This window comes from Schistocerca serialis, chromosome 7 (assembly GCF_023864345.2).
Source record: "Schistocerca serialis cubense isolate TAMUIC-IGC-003099 chromosome 7, iqSchSeri2.2, whole genome shotgun sequence".
NCBI classification, from domain to species: Eukaryota; Metazoa; Arthropoda; class Insecta; order Orthoptera; family Acrididae; genus Schistocerca; species Schistocerca serialis.
Genome location: NC_064644.1, coordinates 500,790,504 through 500,817,832, shown reverse-complemented (window position 1 = coordinate 500,817,832; position 27,329 = coordinate 500,790,504). Strand labels below are relative to the sequence as shown.

The 27,329-nt window shown below is 43.8% G+C and overlaps 1 protein-coding gene across 1 annotated transcript in view; it reads left to right on the top strand.

Annotated features, from left to right (window-relative positions):
* LOC126412375 (semaphorin-2A-like) overlaps positions 1-27,329 on the top strand; it is a 1,156,194-nt gene that overhangs the window by 215,212 nt on the left and 913,653 nt on the right. Inside the window, exon 2 of the mRNA XM_050081946.1 lies at positions 19,877-19,913. The gene's annotated coding sequence lies outside the window, so the exon portion shown is untranslated. The remainder of the gene's footprint in view (positions 1-19,876; positions 19,914-27,329) is intronic.

Sequence of the window (27,329 nt, the reverse complement as noted above, 5' to 3'; positions counted from 1 at the left end):
AAATCTTCGACTTTATTCCCTCCAAAGTATCTCCATACCATCACAGAATACCCTCCATGCTTTACAGTTGGAATTATGGACTGAGGACTCAAGCGTTCATGGGGTAAACGGCGTACAAATTGACGGCGTTTACTTTCAAATATTTCGAACTTACATTCATCAGTGAATAAGACTCTTTCCCAATCCCCGCTGCCCACTGTTGGTATGCCTCAGCTCAGTGAAGCCTTTTCTTCTTGTTAACAATGCGCAAGAGTTGTATCCTTGTTGCTACATATCCTCGGAGGTTGTTGTCTGCCAGGCGTCGTCTCACAGTTGACTCATACTCGCCGGTGTATCCCTCGTTGCGTTTAGTTCAGCAGTCAATTCACGGACAGTTTTTAATCTGTTACGTTTACTGGTCACTACCAAATACTTTTCCTGGCGTTCTGCTATGTTCCTGGGTGTTCCTGAGCGAGGACGATCTCCATAGGAGCCTGTTTCTCGATGCCGGTGTATCGTTTTGACAACTCCGCTGACGGAAATCATCAGTTTCTCTGCTATTTTTCGGACACTATTGCCTTCTTGGTGCAAAGTGATTATCATTAGGGCGTACCCGCGATTCATAAGGAATCTGGCACTTTGGAGCCATTTTCAATTATTTTCGCGGCGTGTTATAAAAATGGCTCTGAGCACTATGGGACTCATCTGCTGAGGTCATTAGTCCCGTAGAACTTAGAACTAGTTAAACCTAACTAACCTAAGGACATCACAAACATCCATGCCCGAGGCAGGATTCGAACCTGCGATCGTAGCGGTCTTGCGATTCCAGACTGCAGCGCCTTTAACCGCACGGCCACTTCGGCCGGCCGCGGCGTGTAATACCTTTATGCAAACGCAACTACAAGTGAACAGAAATGTAAACATCGTACCTCAACATAACCAAACGGTCTACTTGCGCCACCTGGCGTGTTTAGTAGAACTACTTGGAAAGGTAACATCGTTTACATAAAACGAAGCAGTACTCGTATGTTCCCATATGTATGTATATGTACAATAATTAAGTGTACAATATTGTACGTGTCGTTATTAACCGTTATTTGAGCTTGCTATTCCGTATTGTAACCAATAACTCACATATATCACTTTCATCTTGCTCCATTGAAATACGCAGCATGCTGCTTCCAAACTTATGGAGGGCAGTGTATATTAAATGCAAGATGTACAGCAATAACCCCATAAATATTGCTGAGCTGAAAACAGCTATTCAGGAGGTCATCGACAGCATCAATGTTCCGACACATCAACGGATCATGCAGAATTTTGCTATTCCTTTCCCACCACATCATCGCGAATGATGGCAGGCATGTAGAAATTTAGAATATGTCACAACCTAAATCCGAATATCTTTAGTGACGTTATATGTTGAATAAAGTGTGTGCACTGATTTACGGTTTTTTTAAAATAATTGTCGCCCTGTAAGTGCATCCGCAAGGCATCAGCAATGGTTGCAGGAAGACCGGAAGTGACATGTGTCGTCTGAACATAGCCGGCGTGCCGGCCAAGGAAGCAGTGATACCCATCGTCCTTTGAAGAAGGTTTGCACAATCCTTGCCAAATGTGAATGGCCATGTTTCCGCTGAAATATAGTGTGCGGAAGTGACTGTCGAAGGGGCGGCAGTGCCTCGCACTCTAAAACCTCCTCGGTGTAGCGGTTGTTGTTCACGCTGCCCTCTATGCGTATGAGAGCCAGTGGCGCTGCACTTGTCCACTATGCCACCCAACAATGGAGCCTGACTGCGTTCACCACGGTAGCGTCTAAAACATAAGCGAGCCTTACGGTGAATCAAACTGAAGCGGAACCCGCCCGAAACCACTACAGCAGGGCTTAACAACTGGCCGGTTTTGAGCGCGAGTACTCGCGTCTGCTCAGGCAAGTGCTCGCGAGCAGGTGCAAGGTCGCGGAGTAGGGAGGGAGGGGAAATGCGCGCGCACGTTTGAATGTGATCTCGCGTTCGTAGCAGATTTAACTAGCCATCTGAATGCTTTGAACATTTTACCACAAGGTAAAGATCTGCTAATTATTCATTTCATAGATCGAATACGAGCTTTTAAAATGAAATTGACACTTTGGGCGAGCCAGCTGGAAACAGGAAACCTAGCTCATTTTCCTAAATTATCATCCATGCAAGATGTTCACAAACACTGTGAACGTTATTCACATAGTTTAGTTGATTAGCGCTTTCAAGATCTGACAGCACTAGACAGTGATTTTGATCTGTTCTCTTCATATTCAGCGAATATTTAAGAGATTCGTCCTGAGCTGTAGCAAGAAATTATTGACCTGCAGTGTGACAGAGAATACAGAGACAACTTTCAGGACAAGAAAAACATTTTGGAATTCTACAGACACTTCCCTCAGGATAGATTTCCTCGTTTGCACAAACTGGCGGCTACAATAATATCAATGTTCGGTTCCACGTATGTTTGTGAACAACTGTTCTCTGCAATGCAATGTAACAACACGCGCCTGAGAAACGCATTGTCTGATCGAAATTTAATCTGCACGCTGCGCCTAAAATGCACAAGAACAATTACTCCGAACATAGACGCAATTGTAAAGGGCAAAAAGTACAAGATAACTGAGAATCCCACACTTCAGTGACATCTTTTATTGTGTAAAAGTTCACAAATTAATGCGAATGTAGAGGCATACACTAAGCTAATACAATTATGTGGCATGTGTACATTCTCCTTTATTTGTTTCATTTGTCGCAGTAATAATTCGTGAGTGATATCCCTGCAGGTGGCCGCGGATTTACATTGACTGGCGGCAGCTGTTGTGTACCCCACTTGACTTTCCCCACTCCGCGCTCTGGTCCGGTAGTGGGGATAGCGCGCTCGCTCTGCTCCGTGCTCGTGCCTTGCTGCTCGCAGCTTGCTCCGCGAGCACGTATGTTGTGAAGCCCTGCACTACAGTTTACCACCCACAACATCAGTGGCGGCGTCCACCTATCTACTGCAGTCTGAGGCGTCCGTGGTTTCCGGTCATTGGAAGCCGACGCAATGGCATGCATGCCACCAGTTTGGCGCTCAGCAGACACAGACACGTCCACGACCGTTCCAGTGCCTCAACCTCGACCCGACAACGTGGAGGAAGGTGATTTGTCGGTTATGTCGAGACGGAGGGAATGGCGGTCATTCAGCATTGTGGCCGCTGTGTATGATCCTCTTCTATCCTGTGGTTCCACACACTCATCATTGTAGAGCGTGTCCTGTAGGAGCCGCAGTGTCACGGAGCAACAAATCTGTTTCACAGAGGCCAATCATTCTGCCCCGTTTGAACCTACTCACATGTTAATGTTGCTCCCTTTGACGTCGACGAGTCATCTCGGCGCATGGTTGCACGTTTCTGCTTCGTTTGACGGCTCTGCGCCAACGCAAGCGTAAAGTAACACTGACCTGTACAGTCACACAACTCTGTCGCTCTCTACGACCTTAATGACTTAATACGGTTCCACTGTTCTACATGTCCCCCGATTTTGGAGAGGTGCAGGCCATTCCTTGTGCGCGCTCCAATTTTCACGAACAGTATGGTACGCAACGACGTTTACGGCGCGACTCAAATACCGCCAAGCCAATATGCCCAAGCACGTTCACGAAGACTGCTCCCTAACTAGATAGTTCAATCTAACGTTCTGAAGTGTCCAGCCAGTAATGCTTTAATTTGTCAATTAGTGCACGACAGTTAACAGGATGATGCACAAAATTAAATTTATTATGTATCATTGTCAACCTGGACAAAGCGTTCGACAATATAAAATGGTGCAAGCTGTTCGAGTTTCTGAAAAAGGTAGGGGTAAGCTATAGGGAGAGACGGGTCACATACAATATGTACAACAACCAAGAGGGAATAATAAGAGTGGACGATCAAGAACGAAGTGCTCGTATTAAGAAGGGTGTAAGACAAGGCTGTAGCCTTTCGCCCCTACTCTTCAATCTGTACATCGAGGAAGCAATGATGGAAATAAAAGAAAGGTTCAGGAGTGGGTACAGGTGAAAGGATATCAATGATACGATTCGCTGATGACATTGCTATCCTGAGTGAAAGTGAAGAAGAATTAAATGATCTGCTGATCGGAATGAACAGTCTAATGAGTACACAGTACGGTTTGAGAGTAAATCGGAGAAAGACGAAGGTAATGAGAAGTAGTAGAAATGAGAACAGCGAGAAACTTAACATCAGGATTGATGGTCACGAAGTCAATGAAGTTAAGGAATTCTGCTACCTAGGCAGCAAAATAACCAATGACGGACGGAGCAAGGAGGACATCAAAAGCAGACTCGCTATGGCAAAAAAGGCATTTCTGGCCAAGAGAAGTCTACTAATATCAAATACCGGCCTTAATTTGAGGAAGAAATTTCTGAGGATGTACGTCTGGAGTACAGCATTGTATGGTAGTGAAACATGGACTGTGGGAAAACTGGAACAGAAGAGAATCGAAGCATTTGAGATGTGGTGCTATAGACGAATGTTGAAAATTAGGTGGACTGATAAGGTAAGGAATGAGGAGGTTCTACGCAGAATCGGAGAGGAAAGGAATATGTGGAAAACACTGATAAGGAGAAGGGACAGGATGATAGGACATCTGCTAAGACATGAGGGAATGACTTCCATGGTACTAGAGGGAGCTGTAGAGGGCAAAAACTGTAGAGGAAGACAGAGATTGGAATACGTCAAGCAAATAATTGAGGACGTAGGTTGCAAGTGCTACTCTGAGATGATGAGGTTAGCACAGGAATGGAATTCGTGGCGGGACGCGTCAAACCAGTCAGTAGACTGATGAAAAAAAAAAAAAAAAAAAAAAAAAAAAAAAGTATCATATTCGAGCGATCAGCGATACACCATACTTGCTAGGTTTGAGGTATTCTCCCGTTCTAATTCAGTTAAGAGAGATTCTTCAGATATATTGAGTGACCCACTTCCGCCCGCAACAGAAACATACCGTAACATACCTGCATCTGCTATCGTAGAAAGCCAAAGTGATTTCATCCAACTGTCAAAGTACAAGCTTAGTACAATTACGGTTACTACGCATGATACTGGACATACTCATACACGTTTAAAAGTGTTTACTCTTTTAAGCTACTTTCCAAGATGAATGATTTAACTGAACTTACAGCGAAAATGGTAAACCTCTTGTATGTGTCTGCGAGTTACATTTAAATTATGTCCTGCCCAATTTCCAGTATTGCGGAGGGGATTAGTGTTTAACGTCCAGTCGACAACGAGGTCATTAGGGACGGAACACAATCTCGAATTAGGGAAGGAGGGGGAAGGAAATTGGCTGTGCCCTTTCAAAGAAACCATACCGGCATTTGCCTGAAGCGATTTAGGAAAATCAGGGGAAACCTAAGTTAGGATGGCCGGATGATGGTTTGAACCATCGTCCTCCCGAATGCGAGTCCTATGTCCTAACCACTGCGCCACCTCACTCAGTCCCAGTACTGCGGATAAAAAGTGGTGTCAGTATTAAAAGTTTCGTGGAACTGCAGTGTTAATATCTATGTTTCTATTTTCAGAGAAGCAGGCTAGGTGCTGTTTCGATATCACGTTGACGTTGGACAACTACGGGCAGCTACTGCGTAATTAAATTTACACACGCCGATGCAGCTGTGTTGAGATTTTGTTGACTCTTGTATCTCATTTAACTGATATTCAACTGTGCTGTTTAATACAAGCATTTAATTATTGGGATTCTGTCGGTACACAAAATGAGTTCGCGTGCTCGGCAGACATGAATCAATTTATGACGCTGCATGTGGTTTAAACGTCAAATATATTGTCGCTGGTGTGTTAACCGTGAAACGTGCGAATAATCTAGGGGTGTAGCAGCGATGTGAATACTGTGTCATCCGCATAGTTGACAGACTTATACGACAATAAACCTGAGTTCCAACCTAGCCTGTATAATTATAATTCCGAGGGGACACTAGTTCTAACGTAGCCCGTTCAGTTATAATTACGAGGGGGCTTTTAAAAGTAAGTTACACTTTAATATGGCTGGCCAAGTAAATTTTACTGAATGCTGCACAACTCTTAAAAGAGACGCAGATACATGATTCTATTTTTCAACATCCTCACAAAGTCTCAGTAAACAACGGTAGGGACGTTCTAGCGATCGTTCAATTTCTCAATGATAGCGATAATCGCTGTGTGAACGTCTTTCGCAATGGAAAATCTGCTTCCCTCCAAGATGCTCTTCCTGCTTACTGTAAAGACGGAAATCGCATGGTGATAAACACTGTATGACGGATGCTTACAAAACTCCCATCGAAAACGCTGAAGCGAAGTTTGTGTTGTGACCGCCATGTAGCTGTTGCACAGATATGCAGGAGAACCATGGCTTTGCTTAATTTTACACGACTATTGTTATTCATGGCTTTGCGCAGCGATGTCAGTGTTGCACAGTGCTGATCGGCATTATAAGCACTTTGCCGTGTACACAATCGGAGAAAACGGTTTCCTCCGTGGAGGCGAAGAGATTTGTGTATATTCTATAGAGTGTCTTTTTGTTGCAGGTGTGAAATGATGGACCCATGTCTCATCGAGCATAATGATACGGCTTAGGAAATTATTGCCTTCCACGGAGTAGCACTCAATAAAGTGCAGAGAGCCAATAAAGTTTGCGCCTTTTTGTGTACAGGTGACAGCGATCGCGGAACTGAGCGTGTGTTTGTGTGGTTTCCCGTACCGCAGACGATCTCGGACGATGGATTGAGCACTGCCTATCAGCCCCGGGTCTACGTTGTTTCCGAACTGGGGCAAAAAATTGATAGTGCCTCCCTGCACCCACCCCCTCCCCTTCGAGCGCTTCAGACAGGGCATCAAAAACTGAAGAAACATCAGTTGTTCAAAAATATGTTCATTTTGTAGCGCACATCTCTCTTAAGAGTTTGATACTTAAAATATACAGGATGTTTCAGAGGTAATGGTCAGTATTCAGGGATGTGACAGGTATGATCATTCGAAACAAAAAAGTCAAGTAAACATTGGCTCTGAAAGGCATACCTTAAGAACTATGAGCAATTCTTGGGCTTCGATACTGTGAAACAAAACTCTTCTACTGCAAGCTCTTTGCTTTGCATATTTTGAGAAACGGTAGTAAAGACCAAAACAACAAATAAACGTCCAGTTGCTCTAAAATGCATACCTTAAAAGTTATGATCACTTGTTCATTAGAGACTTGTGTTTCAAAGTAACGAAGATGCACAAGTTCTCATGGCTCTTAAGAAATGTATTTTAGAGAACATTTTTCCTGGACATTTTTTCTTGTTTTGGTCCTTACTACCGTTTCCTAAAATATGCAAAGCAAAGAGGTTACAGTAAAGGAGATTTGTGTCACTGTATCGAAGATCAAGAATTGCTCATAGTTCTTAAGGTACGAGTTTTAGAGTCCATGTTTACTTGGCTTTTTTGTTTCGAATGATCATTCCTGTCACATCCCTGCATATTGACCATCACACTGTAAATGTTCAAGGAAATGTGAAACATGATATTTGGCCTTAAATGTGCCAAAGTGCAGTGCCACACAGTATTCTTCTAACGCACGTCACTGTATTTCGCTCTGTGGAATTCTAGCATATATACTTTGTAATGGGGGCCATCAAGCCTATATTCATAGCAGTGGAAATTTGGATGTCCTGTGGTGCCTCTTCTGCTCCCAGTCGGCCGGTTTGACATCCTACCCCTTTAAAAAAAAGCCACAATTAATACTGGGTGGGATTATTTGTGACTGGGAGAATAAGAACTCTTCAGAAAATTTGGCGTCTTTATTGCATGTTAGCTAATAACTTTCTGTTTTGAGTGACATAAGATTAAACATAGGAAACATAAAACCGGTAAAGACAAGAGACAAGCAAGACTGTATACGTTTCTTCAAGCCATAGGACCCAGTATGTTTCCCCTCTCTGATCTTGCTACAGCTTTACACCGCGTGCTTTTCTTTCTGCGAAATAATTTACTATCTCAGACGTATTGCTACACGAAAAATCAAAATGTCGTTGCGTAATACTGAAAATAGGTGTTAATACAGATAGTACCAATGACGTGTGCTTTCCCGATTTGATTACGTCTATTTTGCCGGTGTCTGCTAGATAAAACGCAATAGGCCAGTTGTTGTAATACACGCCAAATAAGCCAGACTGTTATGTCACAAATTGTCATTTTTATCTACTTAATTTACATAAATAACACTACAGAATATAATTCACGAAGTACCATTATAAAATACCTATTAGGCCTACTACAAGAAAAAGTTTTATGTCAGGAAATAGTTTCACATTTCATTCATACACTCCAGTTTCTCAAGCATGACATCGAAAAGTAGTATTACATAACTTTTATATATATTTGGAATCGGCATATTCTTCCATATAATTTGTGTCACGTCCCCATTTCTTCTCCTTTTGCGTTCTAACAAACGATCTTGTCATCACTAATTCTGTAACTATTCCTACCATGTCAAAACTTGTTGCCGAATAACTTCACTGACCATACCGGAATCACCAGTTTAGTTATCCCGCGTTTATTGTCCGATTCGGCGTTATTACGTGTTCGTACAACGCGTTTTCCGCGCTATTCCGAGAATAGAACTTACGCGGCTGCTAATCAGCGATTGTACAACTAGCCCTTAGTAGTGTAGCGCTATAGCAAAAATTCTGTCAAAATTTCAGTCTCTTGGATGCATCGAGAAGAATAATACGTAATCTTTCTTACCTTTTACACCTGTTAGTTGCTTATTTCCACTCTGACGGTCTGAATCTATAGATTTCGCTAATAATTATAACAACGCTGTTCATTGGCACACCCAGTCACATAAGCAAACAGCGATTGGCATTCACGCGTTGGGGTTTACACGGCTCAGCTCGTATAGTCCGGTCCCCTTTTATCTGCGTGCGCCGGCCGGAGTGGTCGAGCGGTTCTAGGCGCTAAAGTCTGGAACCGCGCGACCGCTACGGTTGCAGGTTCGAATCCTGTCTCGGGCATGGATGTGTGCGATGTCCTTAGGTTAGTTAGGTTTGATTAATTCTAAGTTCTAGGGGACTGATGACCTCAGAAGTTGAGTCCCATAGTGCTTAGAGCCATTTGAACCATTTGTCTGCGGGGAAGTTTTTTTATTTCCAAATACGACGGGGATTTCCCTGGCAGAGGCATCACGTACACTGTGCATGCATTCAAAAATCAACTTATTATTCGTTCAGGAATCAACTTAGAACGTGTTCGAATATGTTCAGAAACCGACAGGGATACTTTCAAAATCATGGATGTTACGCGCTTTGTGTAACAAGGTTTTTTTTCTTCAAGAATAAGAATTTGGCACCCACTGAAATTGCCGCCCGTGGCAGGTACCACGTCCCCCCCACCCCCCACCCTATCCCCCCACCCCCCCTTCGCCGCCACCAAACCCCTCTATCCGGGCCTGCTGCCTATTGAGATGCACATCTGCTGAGCTACGACCACGACAGTTAATCTGCGATTACTGCGAATCAGTTCCTCGATTGCATGGGCATTGTCCCGCTCAGAACCTACATCTACATCTGCACAGATACTCCGCAAGTCACTGTACGGTGCTTGGCGGTGGGTACCCAGTACTACTACCACTCTTTTTCTTTCCTGTTCCACTCGCAAACAGAACAAGGGAAAAACGACTGTCTATTTGCCTCCGTAAGAGCCCTAATTTCTCGGAACTTATCTTTGTGGTCCTTACGTGTAACATATGTTGGCGGCAGTAAATCATGTGGCAGTCAGCTTCAATTGCTGGTTCCCTAAATTTTGGGAAAGGACCTCGCCGTTCTTCCAGTGATTCCCATTTGAGTTCCTGGAGCATCTCCGCAATACTCACATTTTGTTCGAACCTACTATTAACAAATCTAGCAGCCTGAATTTGATTTCTCCGATGTCTTTCTTCAATCCGGCCTCGTATGGACCCCAAGCACTCGAGCTGTAGTCAAGAATACGTCTTTACAGGTGAACCATATAGTGCTACAACGATGAAAAATAATATTACGACGATGTCAAACCCTATTTTCATGATATAAAGAGGAATTGACGATATTAAAAATGTAATTACAATTTTATTATTTTAATTTTTGTGCTCAGTGAATGAAAGACTTTCTAGTGCACGGAATAAACTAGCATTGTTTGTACTACGAAACTATATATGATTGTTAAGTGAGAACTGATTCTATGTAAGACATTTGGTCTGGGCGGATTTTGTTCTCGTACTGGTCGGTAGAGAAAGAAAAGTTTCTTAATCGATGTATGTAATGTGAATGTATAAGGGCTATAAAAAGGAGAGAGAGAGATAATACTTGCGGACAATCACCATATTGTATAAGATAAGATAAATACAAGTTATTAAAAACAAATATCTCGTAAAGTGTATCGTCTTGTGATTTCTAAAGACTGAAAATTGCAGTGTTTCATCTAAACCTGTCCTGAATAACAGCGAAGAACATTTGTGTCGTCATATATTTTCTTCGTTTGACCACGGTTGTGATTCGCATGTTACCTTTTGTTACGCGACGTGTTAGGAATATTTTCATTATACGCGCAAAAGTGCACACAGCTTTAATCGAACCTGCATCTTTCGGAAACGATAACTCTTAATCAGTACAATTACGCGAATACCGTCTAAATCGCAACCGTGATCACAAAAGTGTTTCCTGGATCTGATTTTTATAAATGTGTAGACTTGAAAGCGAACAGCATTGCACCAACGCTGGCTCGCAACAATTGAAAGAAAACAAAACAGGGACTGAATAACTTTAAATTTTAACGCCGTCAGCGTTACGAAATCTGAACGACGTAAGTTAATTACTTAAATATTAACAGGAAGAGAATTATTAAATTTTAAAGATTAAATCATAGCAAGAATTTAAAGCATTTTAGCATCATTACGGTTCTTTGCATTAGTACTTCAATATCAGATACCATCATATCTATTTAAAAGACAGGTCGTAAATAAAATTGCCACCTTTTATAATTATTATTATAGCAATTCAACCACTCTTTCTTAAAATTCTCCCAATGAACCGAAGTCGACCATTCGCCTTCCATATCACAGCTTTCACATGCTCCTTCCATTTCATACCACTCATCACCCATGTCTGTCCGCCCCGATAGCTGAGTGGTCAGCGTGACGGATTGCTGTCCTACGGGGCCGGGTTCGATTCCCGACTGGGTCGGAGATCTTCTCCGCTCAGGGACTGGGTGTTGTCTTCTCTTCATCATCATCTCATCTCCATCCGGCCCGCAGGTCGCCCAGTGTGGCGTCGAATGTAATAAGACCTGCACCAAGGCGGCTGGACCTGCCCTGCAAGGGGCCTCCCGGCCTATGACGCCAAATGCTCATTTCCATCACCCACGTCTGTCCGGACTTAGTCAAATTGTCGGCAGCACTTAACTACGGCTGAGTGCGACGTTTCATTTCGTCCTTATACCGCCATAATTTCACATTGAATCCGTGTGCAATTTAGATGTTTCACCCACGATAATCGTACTATTTCATGTATTTGTGCTGCGTAGTATCCTTCCATTCACCGCCCTATTTCATTAGTACTAAGAGATGCACCAGTTATTCGCGCTCCCACGGAACTGTGTCTGCAAGATATACAGTACACGTACTCTCCTCTGCAGCGGTCGCGACGCGGGTTACTTTCCAAAGTCCCTGCGTATCATTATTTTTTAGTTATTGCTCCGTATTGCTGTAAATCTTATCTGCCGTTGATACACTCTACTCTCTGAGATTAGTCGCGTGTAAAATCAGTTTGCCGGCCGGAGTGGCCGAGCGGTTAAAGACGCTACAGTCTGGAACCGCACGACCGCTACGGTCGCAGGTTCGAATCCTGCCTCGGGCATGGATGTGTGTGATGTCCTTATGTTAGTTAGGTTTAAGTAGTTCTAAGTTCTAGGGGACTTATGACCACAGTAGTTGAGTCCCATAGTGCTTAGAGCCATTTGAACCATGCATGTGTGTGATGTCCTTAGGTTAGTTAGGTTTGATTAATTTTTAACCTAACCTAACCTAACCTAACCTAACCTAATTAAGTTCTAGGGGACTGATGACCTCAGAAGTTGAGTCCTATAGTGCTTAGAGCCGTTTGAACCATTTGTCTCCGGGGAACTTTTTTTATTTCCAGATGCGACGGGGATTTCCCTGGCAGAGGCATCACGTACACTGTGCATGCATTCAAAAATCAACTTATTATTCGTTCAGGAATCAGCTTAGAACGTGTTCGAATATGTTCAGAAACCGACAGGGATACTTTCAAAATCATGGATGTTACGCGCTTTGTGTAACAAGGTTTTTTTTCTTCAAGAATGAGAATTTGGCACCCACTGAAATTGCCGCCCGTGGCAGGTACCACACCCCCCCCCCCCTCGATGTTAACAAATTTCTCTTCTTCAGGGTTCTTTCCTATCACGACTGACACTTGCGACTTAGTGAGAACATTACACAGGTGCCATTCGTAGTCAAATATAACGGCGCAACCTTTATTCTTGTATTAGCATCTGCCTTTATGTTCGAACATGCATTTCTTGCAGTGTTTGCTCATTCCCTGCAGCTACCAGGGAAATAGCTAAAAATTACAGCTCCTAACCACTTTCAAAATCCTTAGTATTAATACTGCCTTATTCACGATAAATTACTTAAAATGTGGGAACTAACGTATGTGAAAGTATAAACTATCTTGTGGAGGGTTTTATGAGCCCCCGACCCTCCCCTTGGTTTCCCATGTGTAAGAAACACGGCGTCGAGTTCAAAAGTGCACATCGCCGATTTTTCTATTAAGACAAAAATTCTGTTTTGCGTAATCAGGTACGAATATTTATACGGAAGTTTATCGTATGTGTCAGTACTTTTTGAAACTGTGTAACGGCTACCTACCCGACGTGTTTGTCTGTTTGCTTGGAATTTGGATCTTTCACCAGCGGTGTGTACGCAACGTTGCTGTGTTGCTTTCTATTTCGACATTTTTCCGCCCTGTTGACACATGTCATTCGCGGAACATGCTGACATTCTTCTTCGAGATATCACATTTCGTGACAACGTAACGTGCTTGTTCGTTTCTATCGCAGTCTGTCTGAGTCTGCTCACTCCCTTCGTCCATTCGTCTCCCTCTGAAATTTTCAACCTACGAAATTCGTTCCAGTACCACATTGACGATTCTTTGATGCCTCAGGGCGTATCCTATCAACCGCACATTTCTTCCGATGATTAGACATGCCAAACGCAGCTTTTAAAAGATCTGTTGTCGACGGAGACACTTTGGCAATAAACGAAAAAAAGGTTTTTCGTTGAGATAGACGTGTTAGGTCTGATGCTTTTTCTTGTACGGACAACTTTCACCCCTATATGTATGTGTTGTTAGGGGTATAGGTACAGATACAGGGATAATTGGTACCTTAATATCTATCCACTTCAACGTCATAGTTGTTTTCTGTCTGCGTATAACAGTCTCCCTGCAAACTCACCACATAATTTACTACCTGATATTTTCTGGGTGGTCGTAACTATGCCACGAAGTGGACCACGCCTGCCAGTAAACACAATCCGTTTTGCGTCCACGCCTCCGTCTCCAGTAGCTATAATTATTGGTAAGCAAATAAAGTAAATACTGTTGTACGTTCAGCGCACTGTCCTTGGTCATCAATAGAAATATCTGCACTTATACTCCTAAGACCCTGCATATACAGGGTTGTCCATTGATCGTGACCGGGCCAAATATCTCACGAAATAAGCGTCAAACGAAAAAACTACAAACAAACTCGTCTAGCTTGAAGGGGGAAATCAGATGGCGCTATGGTTGGCCCGCTAGATGGCGCTGCCATAGGTCAAACGGATATCAACTGCGTTTTTTTCAATAGCAACCCCCATTTTTTATTAAATATTCGTGTAGTACGTAAAGAAATATGAATGTTTTAGTTGGACGACTTTTTTCGCTTTGTGATAGTTGGCGCTGTAATAGTCACAAACATATGGCTCACATTTTTAGACGAACAGTTGGTAACCGGTAGGTTTTTTTAAATTAAAATACAGAACGTAGGTACGTTTGAACATTTTATTTCGGTTGTTCCAATGTGATACATGTACCTTTCTGAACTGATCATTTCTGACAACGCATGCTGTTACAGCGTGATTATTTGTAAATACCACATTAATGCAACAAATGCTCAAAATGATGTCCGTCAACCTCAATGCATTTGGCAATACGTGTAACGACATTCATCTCAACAGCGAGTAGTTCGCCTTCCGTAATGTTCGCACATGCATTCACAATGCGCTGACGCATGTTGTCAGGCGTTGTCGGTGGATCACGATGGCAAATATCCTCCAACTTTCCCTACAAAGAGAAATTCGGGGACGTCAGATCCGGTGAACGTGCTGGCCACGGTATGGTGCTTCGACGGCCAATCCACCTGTCATGAAATATGCTATTCAGTACCGCTTCAACCGCACGCGAGCTATGTGCCAGACATCCATCATGCTGGAAGTACATCGCCATTCTGTCATGCAGTGAAACATCGTTTAGTGACACCCGTAGAACACTAAGTAGGAAATCAGTATACATTGCACCATTTAGATTGCCATCGATAAAATGGGGGCCTATTATCCTTCCTCCCATAATGCCGCACCATACATTAACCCGCCAAGGTCGCTGATGCTCCACTTGTCGCAGCCATCGTGGCTTTTCCGTTGCCCAATAGTGCATATTATGCCACTTTATGTTACCGCTGTTGGTGAATGACGCTTCGTCGCTAAATAGAACGCGTGCGAAAAATCTGTCATCGTCCCGTAATTTTTCTTGTGCCCAGTGGCAGAACTGTACACGACGTTCAAAGTCGTCGACATTCAATTCCTGGTGCATAGAAATATGGTACGGCTGCAATCGATGTTGATGTAGCATTCTCACCACCGACGTTTTTGAGATTCTCGATTCTCGCGCAGTTTGTTACTGATGCGCGGATTAGCCGTGACAGCTAAAACACCTACTTGGGCGTCATCATTTGTTGCAGGTCGTGGTTAACGTTTCACATGTGGCTGAACACTTCCTGTTTCCTTAAATAACCTAACTATCCGGCGAACGGTCCCGACACTTGGGTGATGTCGCCCAGGATACATAGCACACGCCCGTTGGGAATTTTGATCACAATAGCCATACATCAAAACGATATCGACTTTTTCCGCAATTAGTAAACGGTCCATTTTAACACGGGTAATGTATCACGAAGCAAATACCGTCCGCTCTGACGGAATGTTACGTGACACCACGTTCTTATACGTTTGTGACTATTAACGTGCCATCTATCACAATGCGAAAAATGTGGTTCAACTAAAACATTCATATTTGTTTACGTACTACACGAATGTGTAATAAAAATGGGGGTTCCTATTTAAAAAACCGCAGTTGATATACGTTTGACCTGCGGCAGCGCCATCTAGCGGACCAACCATGGCGCCATCTGGTTTCCCCCTTCAAGCTACACGAGTTTCGTTCTTTGTAGTTTTTTCGTTTGATGCTTATTTCGTGAGATATTTGGCCCGGTCTCTATCAATGGACCACCCTGTATAAGATAACTCTGCCCATAATTAAAAATAAGAACAGATTTTTGACATGCTTAGATATGCTATGGAGAAATTCACCGTGAATGAATTTCAGATTGTTTTACTTTGATTTTCTATCGCCGTAGAGACTGCAGTGCTGTGGTGGCTTCCTACAGGCAGTGCGTATCGCGATGACGTCCCAACGTTGGACACTAAACGTCAGACGCAACTACTTTAAATCGGACTATAGTGCTGGTACAGCTACAGGGATAACGCGTACAACGGAAGCTGTGGCGGACGCTCTGTGTTACTGCTGCACACGACGTGGGCGGCGACTGTACCGCGACCACTGTGCATCGCTCATTTGTTTGCCGCTGCAGCGGTAGCCGGAAGGGGGCCAGATTGCGCTGGCAGCGTCAGAGCCGGAGCGCACGCACACTGACACAGCCGCTCTAGCCGGCGGGCAGGCGTCCTCACGCACGTGTACGCACGGCCACACGCAGGACGCTCTGCCAGAGAGAGGCCGGTGACTCATCTGTTGCGAACGGATGTGCAGAATGAAGTGCTGCGGCCGGTCCCGCTCGATATTGCTCGAAATTGCTCATTACTGACGGAGGCGATTCTCTTGTGGGTCCCCTGCGGTTCGATTTTGCAGCCGCAGCTACCGGTCTGCGGGTGACCTACTGCACACCAGCACAGCTCTCCCACCTACCAGGTCATTTTGTTACGAAGCTATTGTATTTTCCGACACCATTACAATTAGGCGTTCAGGAACCGATTTCGACCTTCCCTAACAGCCAGACTCAAATCTTTGTGCTAAACTGGAGGAGAGCTTGTTGAGGTAATTGTTGGTTTTCATGAACGGTCTTCACATACACTTGCATAATCGTAGGACTACTAGCCTCTTAGCCGTGGCATCGCCAGTGCATGCCTATGTCAGTATATTGCTCACATCTCCCACCCAACTCTCTGTCCATCTCCTCTCCCTTCCCCTCTGTCCTCCTCCCCCCCCCCCCTCTCTCTCTCTCTCTCTCTCTCTCTCTCTCTCTCTCTCTCTCTTGGTCCATCTCCTCCTCCACCTTTCTTTATGCATCTCCTCCTCCTCTCTCTCTCTGTACATCATCTCTTCCCCTTCTCTGTCCATCTCGTATGCCTTCCTCTGCCCATCTAGCCCTCCCCTCTTCCTGAACACCTCCTCCTACACCACTCTTTCTGTCCTGCTCCACCCTCTCCATCTCCCCTCTCTTTGTACATCTCCTCCTCCTCCATCTCTATCTGACCATCTTCTCCTCACTCCTCTCTCCGTCCATCTCCTTCTCCCCCCACTCTCTCAGTCCATGTCCTCTTCCACATTTCCAGATGCACCTCCTCCTCTCCTCTCTTTGCACATCACCTCCACCCCCTCTCTGTCCGTCTCCTCTGTCCACATCCTCCTCCCCTTCTCCCTGTGGACCTCTGCCTCCCCTCTATATGTACATCCCCTCCTCTCCCATTTCCATCTGTCCATCTGTTCCTAGCCGGCCGAAGTGGCCGTGCGGTTAAAGGCGCTGCAGTCTGGAACCGCAGGACCGCTACGGTCGCAGGTTCGAATCCTGCCTCGGGCATGGATGTTTGTGATGTCCTTAGGTTAGTTAGGTTTAACTATTTCTAAGTTCTAGGGGACTAATGACCTCAGCAGTTGAGTCCCATAGTGCTCAGAGCCATTTGAACCAACCATCTGTTCCTACCCCAGGCTCTTACGCTGATGCCGCGTACCGTGCGTTCCTGATGGCATTCGATTCAGTTCCACACTGTCGTTTAGTGAATAAAATACCAGCGTACCGAGTGTCAGACCAAATTTGCAACTGAACACAATACTTCACCGCAGATAGGAGAGGTAATTTCGGGAGTACCCCAAGGGACTGTTATGAAGCCTTGGCTACCTAAAATTTATATTAATGATCTAGTACAGGGGTGGGCAAACGTTGCACGCGGCTCACGAGCGCACAGCGCTGCACGTGTGCTGCTCGCGTGCAATCGTCGACTGCGGCAGTTGGCGACAGCCGGCAGGTTGCAGCAGTGTAGTGCCAGGCTAAGCTGCGGACGTTGATGCGAAGCGACCATTACGTAGTGAACGTTGTATTTCAAGAACCGGAAAATGCAGAGTGAAACGAGGAAACGGAGAAGTGGAGATTTGCTAGCTTTTAAAAAGTAATGGGATAATCATTTTTTCTTTGTGCAAAAACGTGAAAATTCGAAATGTTTAATATGTGGCAGTATTCTCGCTGGTCAGCGGAAGTTTAGTATTGAAGGCCATTATAATAAATTTCACAAAGACGACTACAATTTATTCTCGGATTCTGAGCGGTTGGGGAAATTGACTGAGCTTAAGAAGAGCGATCTGACGATACCAGATGAATCTGTCGTAGTTGCTGTGGTCACGAGAGATCTGCGACTTCCTTTCGTCATGTCTCTCATCTAACTGATTTAACATTTTATGGAGCACTGTTTTCAATTTTTCAGGACGACAGCAATAATAGCCCAGCGGTACGTGCAAGTTATAAGATTGCGCTTAATATAGCGAGAGCTGGAAAACCATTTGCTGAATTAGTAAGTGTCGGTTAAGAGCAAACATCAGTGATGAAAATTTAAGTAACTGTTTGCGTGTGTCTGTATGTAGAAATTTTGTTCCACTCCACCTGTGATAATTAAATAAAACGTATCGTAGGCAATAGGTACTCTTTCAAACCACGATATCTTTCAAGAACTCCTACTAATCTTATTCCTTCATTCAATAAAGCAAGCTAGGAAACAAAACGCATTGCAGAGGAAGGAGCGGACAGAAGGTATGGTGGGGAGTCATAAGATTGTAGCGTAATGCAGGAAAACGTGCAGAGGATCGACGATTGATACAGAGAATGGCAGTTCACCCTCAACGTAAAAAAAAAAAAAAAATGCAACGTATTGAGCATACATAGGCGAAGAGATCCAGTATGTGCGATTATGCTATTGGCGACAAATCACTGGGAACAGTAAGTACCGTGAAGTATCTAGAAGTAACCATCCGGAGCGACCTGAAGTGGAACGACCGTGTAAAATAAATAGTAGGAAAAGGATATGCCAAACTGTGATCCATTGGGAGAATCTCGAGCAAACAACGGAACAAGTGACTTACAAAACACTCATTAAACACTCATTCGACCGATTCTTTGGCATTGCTTATCAGTCTGAGACCCTCACCAGGTTGGATTGATAGAAGAGAGAAGAAGCTACAACAAAGAGGGGTACCTTTCGTCACGGTATCTTTTCGAAGGTTAATCAGTCGCTGTCGTATCCAGTTATAAAAATTTATCGATTGGTTTATTTATTCATTTATGTAATCTGCTATAATTAGGGCCATAATGCCCTCGCTTACATCGGACCAGCGTTTCACACATGCAGTAACTTTCTTATATCACAGATACCTAAGAAATTACAGTTCACAAAACATAAACCTGTTCTTTCAGCTTAACTCCCTCGTTACTGCACCGAACTGATACGGCATTCTATAGTCCTGTACTTAACGCTGTACGAAGCGGTTCAGTTCAAAACTCGAATATAGGTAGCAACGTAAAACCTTTTCTTCGTGTACCCACGTAATCTTGGTGTTTTATTCCAGACACAAATTGCACTAAAATTTAATAGACGCGCAGAACATTTAAAATTTATTGCCAGTGCCAGTGAAGCCATAATAAGTCAATTTCTTTGCCAAACGATTTAGCACCGCTGCCATTAAGCATATTCTGTCGCCGCACTGAATCGCACATTAAATTCTAAACGAATTCCTAGCTGAAACTTCATGAAATAATAAAAACGTGTATCGGACCGCCACTCGAAACAGAAACCTTGTTCTTAACAGCTAAGCTATGCAGCTACGACGTACGACCTGCCCTCACATCACTTTGGCCTGTACCTCTTCCCTACTTTCCGAACTCCACAAAGCTCTCCCTCCCTGGACAAGCACTCCTGCAAATTCGGATTCCGCGAAGAATTTGTGTTTACTCTTGGGTGTATAAGTTTTAGTGACTATCGACTGAAAAGGAAACTGTTTCGAAGATCACACCAGTCCTCTTTTTTTTTTGTTAATTTTGTGCCTTACTGACCTAGTGCGCTCTGTTTTAAATTTTCATGTGTCCTCTGCTGGGCAGCGATTTATTCTACATTTACACTGATTAAGAAGCTTAATGTATTGTAATGATGCTTTAAATATTAATTGTATTAGAGCGCTTAGGGCTAACATTGAGTTTAACGTTTTTTTTCCTTCTTTACAGATCGCCGTCCGACGTTATTACATCTCACCCAGCCGGCGTAAGTATGAGTTCTTTTCATGGGAAATTGAATATGCACGTAGAAGCATAGAGCTGATAGACACTTCGCATTCCCGAGAGCACCTTATACACCACTGTTGAATGGGTCGCTTCAGATGAAGGGATCACATGTTGGTTAGCAAGTTATATTTGCCCATCTTCAAAATGTGATACAGAATGTCTTTATGCAAAGTATAGCGTCACTTAAGTACGTCCTCACGATTTTCTATGACGTTCTGAAGAATGGGCTACGCCTGAAACGCGTCAAATATTATTTCTTCAACAACAAGTGACCTGTTTGTTCCTTTCAAGCGACCCGTTTAGCAGTGATAAAAGAAGTGCTCTCGGTTTTCATTAGGGTCACAGGCCTCCTACGCGAGTTGACAGATGACCAGATACGTCTAACATGCGGCGAAAAGTTTCTTCAGAGTAGGGCACGTGATGATAAAATTAGACTAGAGGTCATGCAGAAGTACACAGTCATTCTCTCAGCCTTTCATCATTGTATGATCTGCGAACAAACGTAAATGTTAATTTTTTTATATAAAATAGAACGTGTTCCCTGAAAACAGAAGTACAGGGTGACAATTATTGAACTATATGAAAAAAAATACCTTAGTTACAAACTACGGCGTGCACACACTTTATTTTAACATGTTAATGTCACTACAGATATTCTGATTTAGGTTATGACATATTCGACAAGTAATAATTTTTTCATAATGTGGGGCCACAGTCATAATATATTTATTTAAAGTCAGTACCACCATTATACTGTATTTTATTTGCAGTGTTACATTTTCACGATCATGATTTCGGGTTAAAAGTGTCATTGTCAAGTGTTTTCTGAAAGCATATTAGACTGTAACAATGAAATACACAACAAGTGATATAACCATAAGAATCCATATTTATAATGCTTACTTACAATGTTATACAGTGCCTAAGATGGCATACTGTCGTATTTAAAATACACTATTAGACACATTGTCTAAGGGTCAATATTTCTGGTAAAAGACCACAGCTACCCTTAGACAATGTGCCTAATAGTGTATTTTAAATACGACAGTATGCCATAGCACTCTATAACATTGTAAGTAAGCATTATAAATATGGATTCTTATGGTTATATCATTTGTTATGTATTTCACTGTATTGTATAATATGCTTTCAGAAAACGCTTGATAGTGGCACTTTAAAGCCGAAATCATGATCGTGTAAATGTAACACCGCAAATAAAAAACAGTCTAATGGCGGTACTGACTTTAAAGAAATATTCGATATGCCTGCCATTATTGGCGATGATGTGGCGCCGACGAATAGCGAAGTTCTGCATAACACGGAACATCGTTGCTGTCGATGACCTCCTGAATGACTGCTTTCAGCTCAGCGTGGTTTTGGGGTTATTGCTGTACACCTTGTCTTTAGTACAGCCTCACGAAAACAAGTCGTATGTGTTCAGATCCGGAGAATATGGCAGCCAATCGAGGACTGTGGGTACCCCAGAGCAAGAATGCGGTCCCCAAAGTGTTCGTTCAGAATATCAAACACTCTTCTGCTTCGATGTGGTCGAGCTCCGTCTTGCATGAACCACATCTTGTCGAAATCAGGATCACTTAAAATGGGATGAAATAACCGTTCGGTAGCCACCGTGCCACTACAGAACATCGTTCCGATTATTACCTGACTGGATATTGCACACCACACAGCCACCCGTTGACGGTGAAGAGACTTCTCGATCGCGAAATGCGGATTCTCAGTCCACCAATTGCGCCAGTTTTGCTTACTGACGAACCATCCCAATGAAAGTGGGCTTCGTCGCTAAACCAAATCGTACTAATTCCTACCATGCGCCGAGGACAACCGTGCCGTTTGAACGTCCTAACACAAACCGTTCACAAGTTATAAAGATTTTATTTCATGTAATTCGATTATTTCCGCCCTGTATGTTTCTAGTGTAAACTTCTCTCAGGCCGGCCAGCATTGGAAACTCCCGTGGTAGATTTTCCAACTGCGTCAGCACTTTCGTTATTTTTACGAAAATTTTATGCAGTAAATTAGCAGTCCAGTGCATCAAGTTGAAACGTCCCCTATGAAAAATTATGAATGATTGTCCTGGTAAAATTCTATGTTATTTGATTTTCAAACAGCTGAGCAAAACAAACGTTCTCAGACATTTCTCTCTTTACTTATTCTGATCATCACTAAACTGACACACTTTCATGAATCACTTACCTCACAAAAATCTTCGTTACTCGAACTACTGCAATACAGCGAGCGCCAAAACTGTTAGCTAAATAAAAGATTCTAACTACTTAAGGCACTAACTACTGGTAGGCATAGTTAGCAAATGAAAGATTTTGATAGAAAACAATGTGTTTACCTTCATAGCGTTCAAAAGTCATAATATGTACATAATTTTGTGACATCCAATCAAACAAATTCCCTTTTTCTGACGGACACATGTCCTGATCCTCCGCTCAAAACTCTGGCATCTCTCTCCCCACATCCACCACTGCTGGCAGCTCACTTCCAACTGCCCAACACTACACAAGCGAAACTTTCTGGCAGATTAAAACTGTGTGCCCGACCGAGACTCGAACTCGGGACCTTTGCCTTTCGCGGGCAAGTGCTCTACCAACTGAGCTACCGAAGCACGACTCACGCCCGGTACTCATAGCTTTACTTCTGCCAGTACCTCGTCTCCTACCTTCCAAACTTTACAGAAGCTCTGACTACACAAGCGAATATTCCAACAACTAGTCCAACCAGCCACAGACTGCATACAGCGCAGTCAGCGATTTTCATACAGAGCACTAAGTGGCGTTACCAACACAAAAACCTAAATAGCCTACTTACAAAGTTACCGTGACCTGAGAATTACCAGCAGAAATTTAAGTAATTACTAGTGTGTGGAAGGGAACTATAATAGCACCGTTATATTAATGTTACACATTAGCAATTATCGGACAGTATCAGTTGAAGTGTGGTACTTTTCGAATACCATCAGAAAATGTATCAGGGCTTTCGACTTTAGGTTCGGCTCTTTATGGCTCGTGCCGTATATTTTCTGGGGTGCCCTTGTCCCTGTCGACGTACTGGTGTTTATTAAGCTGTCTTGGCTTGTCTAGTTTCAGGCATGTGCTGCAACCTGTTCTTCCTGCGTGTTGTGCTCCAAACTCTCAGCTGTTCTCGTGCGTTAACGATAAAGTTTATTGCAGTCAAGTGCTCACATGAATTCTCTGGTCGCTGATTGACGTTGTTAAATAATTTACGTGAGCGCTTGACTGCAATAAACTTTATTAGTCTAAGTAGTGGGTTCGCAGCTGTTCTCTGCCACTAACAGGACTAATTCACGGTGACTACTATTGAACTATATGAAAAAACGTAAATTAATTACAAACTACGGGGTGCAAACATTTTATTAACATGTAAACGTCACTACAGATATTCGGATTTAGGTTGTGACATGTTCGATAAGTGTGCCATCATTGACGATGATGCGCCGCAGACCAGTAGTGAAATACTGCGTGACCCGCTAAAGTGTCGGAACAGCGATACCGTGGACGACCTCCTGAATGTTTTCAGCTCAGCAATGGCTCTGGGTTTGAGTTATTGTTGTACACCTCATCTTTAATATAGATCCACAAAAAGAAGTCTGAAGTGTTCAGATCCGGAGAATATGGCGGCAAATCGAGGCCCATGCGAGTGGTCTCTGGGTACCACAGAGCCAGAATGGGGTCCCCAAAGTGCTCCTGCAGAACGTCAGACGCTCTCCTGCTTCGATGGAGTCGAGTTCCGTCTTGCGTGAACCACATCTTTTCGAAATCAGGGTCACTTAGGATAATGGGGATGAAATGCCCGCCCCTTGTATCTGTGTGGTCAGCGCGACGGCATATCATGCGTAACGGCCCTGGTTCGATTCCCGGCTGGGTCGGAGATTTTCTCCGCTCAGGGACTGAGTGTTGTGTTGTCCTTATCATCATTTGATCCCCATTGACACGCCAGTCACCGAAGTGGCGACAACTCGAAAGACTTGCATCAGGCGAACGGTCTACCGCACCCACACGGCATTTCCATTTCCATGGGGATGAAATCATTTTCCAAAATCTGCACGTGCCGTTCGGTAATCACAATGCCATGAAGAAATATCACACCGATTATTCCGTGACTGGACACTGCACATCACACAGCCACCCGTTGAAGGTGAAGAGACCTCTCGATTGCGATTCTCAGTCCCCCCAAATGCACCAATTTTATTGGCGAACCCATCCAAATGAAAGTGGGCTTCATCGCTGAAGCTAACCATACTAATTCCCACCATGCCCCGCTGTCAACCGTGCAGTTTGAACGTCCCTCGCAAACCGTTCAGAAGTTCTGGCCTTTTTATTTCATATATATGAATAATTGTCACCCTAATGAACAAGTTTTCGCGTGTCACGACTACCTCTGTGTACGAACAGAGTAGGAACGGCCGGCCGGAGTGGCCGAGCGGTTCTAGGCGCTGCAGTCCGGAACCGCGCGACCGCTACGGTCGCAGGTTCGAATCCGGCCTCGGGCATGGATGTGTGTGATGTTCTTAGGTTAGTTAGGTTTAAGTAGTTCTAAGCTCTAGGGGACTGATGACCTGAGAAGTTAAGTCCCATAGTACTCAGAGCCATTTGAACCATTTGAGCCAAACCGGTCTTCTGTCTGGAAACCAGAACAACAGTCTGTTTTATTAATATGTGCCAGACCAGTATCCACGTTCTTAATCAGTCGGATATAAAATACGAGGTTCGACTTCAGCGCATCAAAATTGAGGCGAGGAGCAATCCTATCAACAAAACCGCAGCGCATCGAACGGGTATAAGTGAGTTACTAAATATTTACATCCGGAAATGCGAATAAGACTTGTGGTCGCAGATGTGGACAACTTACCTCCTGATACGGGTCTCATTTCTTTTATCCGCGTGGATTTCGGGATGCACACCAAGGAAAAAAAAATTCGTAGCATCAAAACATAATTAATGTCGAGTAACGAAATTTCAGGAATACATTTATCTAGGTAACATATTTAAATGATTAACATTGCAAGATCACAGATTAATGAAAGCGCGAGAGAAGGCATTGCAAATGTGAAATGCTGGTACACTACTAACCAGTGTAACGGCCAAAATGTGGCATGCAAACGTGCATGCATTATGTTGCACCGATACCTGATGTGAGTTTGTGGGATGGAGTTCCATGCGTGGTCGGTCAGTTCGGGAACAATTAATGCTGGTTTTGGACGGCTTTGGAGTTGTCACCCCATGATATTACACATGTGGCCGATTGGAGACAGATCTGGCGACCGAGCAGCCAATGCAACATGTCGACACTGTGTAGAGCGTGTTGGCTTACAACAGGGTTATGTGAGCGAGCGTTATCATGTTGGAAAGCTCGTCCAAGAATACTGTTCATGAATGGCAGCATAACAGATTGACGTACAGTCAGTAACGCGGGATAACAACGAGAGTGCTCTTGCTGTCACACGGAAACACACCCTAGCCCATAACTCCAGGTGTATGTCCAGTATGTCTGGCACACAGACAACGCTGGTTGCAGATCCTCAACTGGCCTCCTCCTATCCAAGACCAGGCATTCACTGGCAACGAAGCAGAACCATATTTCATGAGAAAACACAACAGATCTCCACCCTGCCGATCAATGACCAGTTGATTGATACCACTGAGCCGTCCGCGGTGGCCAAGCGGTTCGAGGCGCTTCAGTCGGGAACCGCGCGACTGCTACGGTTGCAGGTTCGAATCCTGCCTCGGGCATGGAAGTGTGTGATGTCCTTAGGTTAGTTAGGTTTAAGTAGTTCGAAGTTCTAGGGGACTGATGACCTTGAAACGTACCCTTAGAAAAAAATAATCAATTACTGTGCTGGTAAACCCCTTACGTTATTTGATTTTCAAACAGCTGATCAAAACTGAACGTACTCAAACATTTCTCTCTTTACTTATTCTGATCATCACTAAACCGACACACAATACTTTTAGCGCAACGCAACCTGACTTTTAATAATACCTACAATAGAATGGCCCTGACTAACAATAACCTTACCTTTCATGAATCACTTACCTCACAAAAATCTTCATTACTCGAACTACTGCAACACAGCGAGCACCAATACTGCCAGCTAAATAAACGATTCTAACTACTGAAGTCACTAACTACTGATTGGCATAGTTACAAAATGAAAGATTTTGATAAAGAACAAACAATGTATTTACCTTAATAGTGTTCAAAAGTCATAATATATGTATCAGTTCATGACATCCAGTCTTACAAATTTACTGTCTCTGATGGACACACGTCCAGATCATCCGCTCTCAAAACTCCGCCATCCCTCTCCCCACATCCACCACTGCTGGCGGCTCACCTCCAACTGCGCAACGCTACGCGCTGTTAACAGCCAACTGCCCAACACTACAATTGCGACTATTTCAACAATGCCCACCAGCGCTAGGTGACGTTACCAACATAAAAACCTAAACAGCCTACTTACAACCTCAGATTTTAAGTCCCATAGTGCTAAGATCCATTTAAACCATTTTTGATACCACTGAAGTTGCAAATGGTTTGGGGTTAGTGGAATACACGCTATAGAGTGTCTGACTCGGAACTGTCCTTGAAGTAACCGATTTGTAACAGTTCGTTATGTCACTGTTGTGCCAACTGCTGTTCAAATTGCTGCTGCAGATATACACTACTGGCCATTAAAATTGCTACACCAAGAAGAATAACAGATGATAAACGGGTATTCATTGGACAAATATATTATACTAGAACTCACATATGATTACATTTTCACGCAGTTTGGGTGCATTGATCCTGAGAGATCAGTACCCAGAACAACCACCACTGGTCGTAATAACGGCATTGATACGCCTGGGCTTTGAGTCAAACAGAGCTTGGATGGCGCGTATAGGTACAGCTGCCCATGCAGCTTCAACACAGACCACAGTTCATCGAGAGTAGTGACTGGCGTATTGTGACGAGCCAGTTGCTCGAACCACCATTGACGAAACGTTTTCAATTGCTGAGAGATCTGGAGAATGTGGTGGCCAGGGCAGCAGTCGAACATTTTCTGTATCAAGAAAAGCCCGTACAGGACCTGCAACATGCGGTCGTGCAATATCCTACTGAAATGTAGGGTTTCCCAGGGATCGAATGAAGGGTAGAGCCACGGGTCGTAACACATCTAAAATTAACGTCCACTGTTCAAAGTGCAGTCAATGCGAACAAGAGGTGACCGAGACGTGTAACCAATGGCAACCCATACCTTCACGCCGGGTGACACGCCAGTATGGCGATGACGGATGCACGCTTTCAATGCGACCATCATGATGCTGTAAACAGAACCTGGATTCATCCGAAAAAATGACGTTTT